Source organism: Silene latifolia, chromosome 3 (genome assembly GCF_048544455.1).
Source record: "Silene latifolia isolate original U9 population chromosome 3, ASM4854445v1, whole genome shotgun sequence".
NCBI lineage: Eukaryota > Viridiplantae > Streptophyta > Magnoliopsida > Caryophyllales > Caryophyllaceae > Silene > Silene latifolia.
In genome coordinates, this window is record NC_133528.1 from 90,012,149 (window position 1) to 90,019,907 (window position 7,759).

Here is a 7,759-nt window from a genome sequence, read left to right on the forward strand (position 1 = left end):
TCATCATTGTCATCATCTTCCTCAATAGAAGTGGACTCATCACCACTTCCCTCTTCACTTCATTGCTCACTTCCTTCATCACTTCCTTCATCATCTTCTTCTTCTTCATTTACCTCTTCTTCAATGCCCTCATCATCAACAACCTCATCACCGACAACCTCATCGTCACCCGATCTCTCACCCCAAGATGCACTTGGAAAGAAGACTTCCCTATCCGCCCAACTAGGCAAAGGACATGAAGGATCAAGTAGTCCTTGCCTAGCTAAATGAAGGAGGGGTGGATATTGGGCTAAGTATGCATCTTCCCGATCCTTATAAGCTTGTTTGTGCATCTCTTGCATAACTAGAGTCATGTAGTTATTGCCCGCTTCAACACCTTTGGGTTTGAACTCTTGATATTTTAATAGATAGGGTGGTGTGACAATGGAGGAGGAGGGCATTTCAATTTCACCCCTTTGTTGACGGATGATGTATTCGACTTCTTTTGAGAGGGAAAGAAGGTAGTTGGTCCGATGGACACTCAAACGGCATATCTTGGAAGGCAAAGTAAAAGATCTAGCATCATTGGTGAGCCACCCATATTTGGTGTCAAGGGGATTATGCGTCACCCACTTGTACTTGTTAATCATGGCATCCATGTCAATGAGATGACCCCCTTTTTTCGCCACATACTTGCTATCCTTGCTGAAATTCGGATCAAAGTACTTGGCTAAAAGAGTAACTAGACCTCCATTTACGATAAAAGCGGTGCCTTGCTTTCCACAATCAACATTGAACCATCTTTCCACCAAAAGCCTTAGAGCATTGTAAGGCTTGGTGAATTCCCTTCCAATATTTAAGGCCGACTCAAGTAAAACACAATCGAGCTTGGTAAAGTGGTTAGTGACTTTTCTTGCAATGATAGTATTCCCGATGACCTTGTGCCACACTCTAATGCCCGGATGGTGGACTAATAGAGCGCGACTAGCATGAAAGTTCTCAAATTTCCTCCCGGAAATCGCCTCCCAAAGAGGAGCGGGGTCATATTTTTCGGGCTTCTTGTAATAACGAGGTGTATCACTATGACCTAATGCTTTACCCAAGTCATCAAAGGTGATGCACCTATTCACATTGGCAATGTGGAACTCGATGTTTTCTCTAGTCTCTACCTTAGTTACTTTCAAAGAACTCAAGAATTCTAAGTTAAGGGAGGGGTATGTCAATTCTCTTGTAGCAAACAATTTTCCCAACCCCATGGCTTCAAAGAAGGCTTTTGTTTGTTCAAGGACCCCCAATTTGTTCAAGGCATCTTCACATATGAATTTGGTGGGTAGAATGGATTTTCTAGCATACTTGGCAAATTTATCCCTATGGGAGTTAGAAATGAAAATTACCTCCGGATAGTTTGATAATTGAGCAATTTCCGGAGTTGTTGATGTTGTTGCTTCCAAGGGAGGATTTTGTTGTTGTTGAACTTCCAAGTTTGCACTAGCAACCACCATAGCCAATGAGGCTTTCTTTTCTTGAAGGCATTGTTATTTTGTTGAGAGTGCCTTTGCCTTAGGTGCCTTTGTTGATCCTTTTGTTCTTGCCATTGATGAATATACCAAGAAAAGAGTGAAAATCTTCAATTTCCAATAATACCCAAATCGATTTTAAGATGAAAGGCTTTGCCTTTGTAGTTCAAAAATCGACTCAAAGGTTGAAGATTTTGGTGCTTGGTTTGATTATTGTTGGAAAAGGAGTGATTAATTGTTGTTGTAAGGAAGTTTGGTTTTGATTTTGTTGAATTTGGTTGAGGAAATCTTGTTTTGGTGATGGAGAGGATGAGGGTTTTTGGGGTTTTGGTAGTGTTTTGAATGAATGAATGAAGGAATGAATGTGGGAGGGGTATTTAAAAACACCCGAAAATTTTGAAACTGCAGGGGAAGACGAGCGTTTTTCCTTCGGGACGCTCGGATTCTGCCTATTCTGGGTTCAGGAATTCTCGCCTAAAGACGGGCGTCTTTCACCTGGGACACTCGGATTCTTCGACTGCAGGACGAGCGGATTCTACTGAAGACGGGCGGATTCTGATACAGCAAGCTTTCTTGTTTTGCACTGGCAGAAAGACGGGCGTCTTTCTGCAAAGACGAGCGGATTCTTCAGGACGAGCATCTTCTCTGCCAGGACGCTCGGATTCTTCAACAGTCCCAAAATTTCAATTTTGCAGCTCAAATGGACGGACGGATTCTGCCAAAGACACTCGGATTCCCTAAAGACGAGCGGATTCCCCTTAAGGACGCTCGGATTCTCCCTGGTCTACCCGTATTCAGTTCCATCCGTGCACTTGCATATCCCGTGTCATTTTTCATTCTTCAAATCCCGTGTTCTTCATTGTAGGGGCACTACTAAGGCATGAATAGCCTAGGCAAATGCTATCCCCACACTAAGCTAAAGCACTACACATCAATAAAATCATTAGTCCCTCCCTCACTTCTCTCAAAAATGATAATTATTTTGATCAAAGCATAAAAACCCAAAAATGACAAAAATGCAATGTAAGAATTAAAATGCAAGTTAGGGAGTTAGAAATATTTACAAATGGTGGTTTAGGGAGGACTCCACCAAACTCTCATCCTTAGTGAGATGTCATGGGGGCATGTCCAAGGTGTTGTTGATGTTGCTCAACACCTTGAAAAAGTAGTCAAAAGCTTGTTCATTGTCATGATAAAGATCTTCAATAGATCTTTGCACTTGTTGTCCTTCATGTTGGTCTTGATCGATAGCATTACCAATATAGGGATTGAAAATCCCTTCAAACTCATCATCCCAAAGACCACAAACTTGATCTACTTGGTCACTAAAGATCTCTTGATTTGATAGAGACAACTCTCCCACTTTCTTGTCTTGGCCAATGAGGACATCTTCTTCGTTGCTTGACTTTGGTGAGCTTTTCAAGCTCTCTTTGTTACAATTCACTTGCTCTTTGAATGGAGCATCATCGACTTTCTTCTTCCATTGGAATTCCGACTTTTTCTTATCATCCTTTCGGCTATAATGATTAACTATAAAGCATGGTTCATGCAAACGGGGAGCTCTCATGGTCTTGTCAAGATTGAAAGTTATGCTCTCATCTCCCACTTCTAGAGTGAGCTCTCCATGCTTCATATCAATTACCACACCCGCGGTGTGCAAGAAAGGTCTTCCTAAAATGATTGGAATGTTGAAGTCTTCTTCCATGTCAACAATGACAAAGTCTACCGGGATGAAAAATTTCCCAACTCTTACGGGAACATCTTCCCATATCCCTAATGGTGTCTTCGTCGATCTATCGGCCATTTGGAGTGTGATATTGGTGCATTTAAGCTCTCCCATCCCTAACCTTTTACTTACCGAGTATGGCATAACACTCACACTAGCCCCTAGATCACATAAGGCTTTGTTGATCGTGGTGTCGCCAATGGTACACGGTATTGAGTAGCTTCCCGGATCTTTAAGTTTTGGAGGTGAACTCCCTTGAAGGATTGCACTACTCACCTTAGTGAAGGCGATAGTCTCAAGCTTCCGGATCGACTTCTTCTTTGTAAGTATGTCTTTCATGTATTTTGCATAGGCCGGCACATGATTGATTGATTCCGTAAAAGGAATCGAGACTTCCAAATTCTTCACAATTTCCATAAATTTTCCAAGTTGGTCATCAAATTTGGGCTTGGCTTGAGGACTCGGAAAAGGAAGTCTAATCACAATGGGCTCCTTCTCCTTGACCTTGTCTTCATTTTTCTTTGAAATTTCTTCTTTTGATGGTTCTCCATCCTTGAAGTTTTGCACAATTTCTTCTTTGTCACCAGCTTCCACAACTTCATCCTCAACTTGCTTCTTCGGTGCTTCATAGCTTGTACCACTCCACAAGTGAATGGCACTAACCGTTTCATGTCTTGGGGGATTACTTTGAGGTGGTAATTGCCCCTTTTGTCTTTGTGAGCTTGAAACTGCTAGTTGAGTTAATTGGGTTTCCAACATTTTGGTGTGAGCTAGGATGTTGTTGATGGTGATTTCTTTTGCTTGACTATCTTTTTGCATTTGAGTGAAAAACTCTTGTTGGTTCTTTTGCATTTGGAGGACCGCTTTTTGAACATCAAAACTTTGGTCATTTTGTTGATTGTATGGAGTTTGATTTTGGTAACCTTGGTTTTGGTTGTAAAAGGGTCTTTGATTTTGGTTTCTCATGGGAGGTGGGGTGTATGTTGGTTGAGGGTTTTGAACAATTTGGCTTTTGTATGAGAGATTTGGGTGGAATTTGGTGTTTTCATTGTAATAATTGGAGTAAGGGGTACCACTCTTGTATGCTTGGAAAGCATTCACTTGTTCATTTGTTCCCCTATATTCACTTTGGTCATGTCCCAAAGTTCCACAATTCTCACATATCCCACTTGGGATTGATGAAGATGCCGTCATGGCATTAACATGATGCTTTGGTGATTTTGAGGCTTCTTCAAGTCTAGCCATAGCTTTTTCAAACTTCAAATTGATGGTATCAATGTGAGCACTAAGTTGAGCACCCAATTGAGTAATAGAGTCCACTTCATGCTTTCCTCCTCTAGTAGCCTTGCGATGTCTACTATATTATGAGTTATGGACCGCCATTTCCTCAATCTTGTTCCAAGTTTGATTGTCATCAACTTCGGTGAACATTTCATTTGATCCCATGTTGAGAATGTTTCTTGAGTCTTCATAAAGACCGTTGCAAAATTGTTGTACCAAGAACCACCCGCTAAGTCCATGGTGAGGACATGAGCGACAAATTCCTTTGAATCGCTCCCAAGCTTCATACAAGGATTCTTCGTCTAATTGGATAAATGCGGATTTGGCAATAAAATTTCCGGTTAGATGTTGTGGTATGGGAGTACCATTGGGTAGGTTCTCCTCGGTGGGTACGGAATGTGATGAAAACATAGGCATTGTGTGTTGATTTTGTGTTGGATTTTGTGTTGGGTTCTCCTCACCTTCTCTTGCAAAAGGGTTGATGAACTCAATAGTGTTTGGTTGAATATCTACAACCTCACCAATACCTCTCAAAGTTCTCCTAGCAACTCTTCTATTGTTTGTCAAAGTCCTTTCAATTTCGTGATCAAAGGGTAACAAGTCACCTTGTGATCTTCTAGACATGCAAAATATCAAACAACTCGAAAATAATTAGAACAAACCTTGAGGAGTTTTACTTCCCCAAGGCAAAGAAAGACACAACTAATAACAATATAAGAAAATCTAAATCGAGTTAACACCGTCCCCGGCAACGGCGCCATTTTTGGTCGGACTCTCGATGGAGGTTTAGTTTTCGGTACTTGTCGTTAGGAGCACCTAGACCAAAACACAATTTATTACTTCACAAACAACTCTACAATTAGTAAAGAGGCAAGTAAAGGTCGGATCCTAAGGGACGGGAATTGAGATGAGATTTTCTATTGCAACTAGTGGTGTCTAAGGGTGTCACAATTTGGGGTTTGAAGTAGAAGATCACTAAACTAAATAGCAATGAACCTAAACAAGCAAGATGATTAAAAAGGGATGTAAAAAATTGATAAAAGGCACTAGGGTGTCATGGGGTCATAGGGGATTCATGGGAATTGATCATACAAACATATTCTCAAATTATAAGCAAGCAATTATTGTTGTGATGGATCGAGTTGGTTTATATCTTACAATCCTAGGAAAGTTTGGGTCCCGGAGCCGAATTGATTAGATTGTACAACACCTACAAGTCGACTTAATCTTTCCTACTCAACAATATGCATGGTCTAATGAGACTCGAGTTGGTTTATGTCTTACAAGTCTCATTGAAAAGATAGGTGATGGGTAAAAAATGCAAGGATTCATAGGCTCACATTTCATCAAACATAACATGTGCATAAGTTGAGATCACAACAAGCAAGCAAATAAACTATGAAAACATATTAAATTAAGCATGAATCATTCCCCATGTTGTTTTCCCCTAATTACCCATTAACCCTAGCTAAGGAAACTACTCACTCATTATTATGTTGAACATGCTAGTAAGGTTGTCAATCATACCAACAAAGTGAAACATGATGAATAAATGAAGATAATTAACAATAGTTAACAAGGGATTAAGAGAATTATACCTACTAATGATTCCAATAATAAACAAAGAATAAAAGAAGTACTTGATGCTTGATTGGAAGGTTGTCAATCTCCCAATAATAACCCAAATAATCTTCAATTACCCAAAATAAAGGATGAACAAAAGAGAGATTAAGGAAATGAAACTTGTATTAAAACTTGATTAAATGTTGATTACAAGATTAAACAGAGATTTGATTGATATTAACTACACTAAAGATTGCTAAGAAGAACATGCTCTTCTAATTAGACTAATTGGGTATTTATAGTGGGGATTAGGTACATAAATTAGGGTTAACTAAGGGCTTAAATGACGATTAAGTCCTTGAGGAATCGCCGGTCTCTAGGGAGATTCCGGTCTCCTTTTCGCCGGTCTTAGAAAAAGATGCGCATCCTTCCTTGAAGCTTGTAGAAGACAAAAAGACTGTATGGGAATCCGGGCGTCTTAGGCATGGGACGGGCGGATTTGGGTGCTTCTAGACGGGCGTCCAGAAGGGGAAGACGAGCGGATTGGGAATGTTTTGGACGGGCGTCTTGTGGAGGAAGACGCTCGGATTGTGGTGCTGGACGGGCGTCTTGAGGATAATCCGCCCGGATTGTCTTACAGTTTCGTTCCTTCTTTTTTTCTTCCTTTTTCTTCATAAAATCCTTGAGGATTTCCTCGGGGATGGAAGGATCTTTTCTCATCATTGCCCATCTACTATAGTATGTACAAAGGCCTTCTAATCTTGTCTCTCCTTGATGCTTGGTCATTGAATTCTATCAATTTAGCTTCATTTTGCCATGAAAATGCAAGGTTTGCACTCCTTTCCTACCAAGGACACAAAACCTCAAAGAATATGTGAAACAAAGGACTAAAGACAATAAATGACCCAAATATGCACTAAAAAGCATGGGAACAAGGCTAATTCGGGGATTAAATGTGCTTAAATTATGGTCACATCAATCACCAATGGTCTCTCTCGCGGTCTAGCCTTACCGTTTCGATCAACCACCATTTTGACGGCAGGAGAAGTCTTCGGTTTCTTCGACGGATGAACAACTCGGAATCCGGCTTCTTCCTCTCCCTCGGTCAAATACGTCTCCTTCTCCTTTGCTACATCACGAATCTTGTAATCAACGGGCTCGCGCTTCCTTAGCTTCACACACTCCTCAGGAGTAGTAGCCTTCCTCCACTGCAAATAGGAATCCGATACCCATAATGAACTAACCGAAGAGTTTAGGAACCACATGTTTCTCTGAGCCCATTTGAAAGCCCACTCTCTACGACTCTCGGCGGTAAGTGCCATTGCAGTCTGAGGAACGGTATCAAGCTTAGGAATCTTCTGTTTTAAGCCAACCTGCCTCATCAGTCTCTCCAGGAAGATGCATATCATGAATTCCAAGCGAGGAATACGCACCGATCGAGTAGGATCCAAAGACGACACTCCATTAACTGATCTGAGATGCCACCATGACACAATCCATCTGATCAAGGGACCATCCTCATTCTTCAACTTGTACTCCCAATAGTTGCAAACTCGAGTGAAGTCCACCATATAAAGTCTAGTCCTTATTGCAATCGAACGAGCATGGTACACAGGAACATTAACTAGGGGCTTGATCAACCGCAGACGCTCCATGAGCCAAACCTACCAAAGCAGGAATTAATGTCCAACCG

At 41.1% G+C, this 7,759-nt stretch overlaps 1 non-coding gene across 1 annotated transcript; it reads left to right on the forward strand.

Moving 5' to 3' along the window:
* The first annotated feature begins 4,735 nt into the window (after positions 1 to 4,735).
* Positions 4,736 to 4,839, forward strand: LOC141650180 (small nucleolar RNA R71). The gene has a single exon (XR_012546229.1). It is a non-coding gene; the product is annotated as a small nucleolar RNA R71 (small nucleolar RNA).
* The last annotated feature ends 2,920 nt before the right edge of the window (positions 4,840 to 7,759 follow it).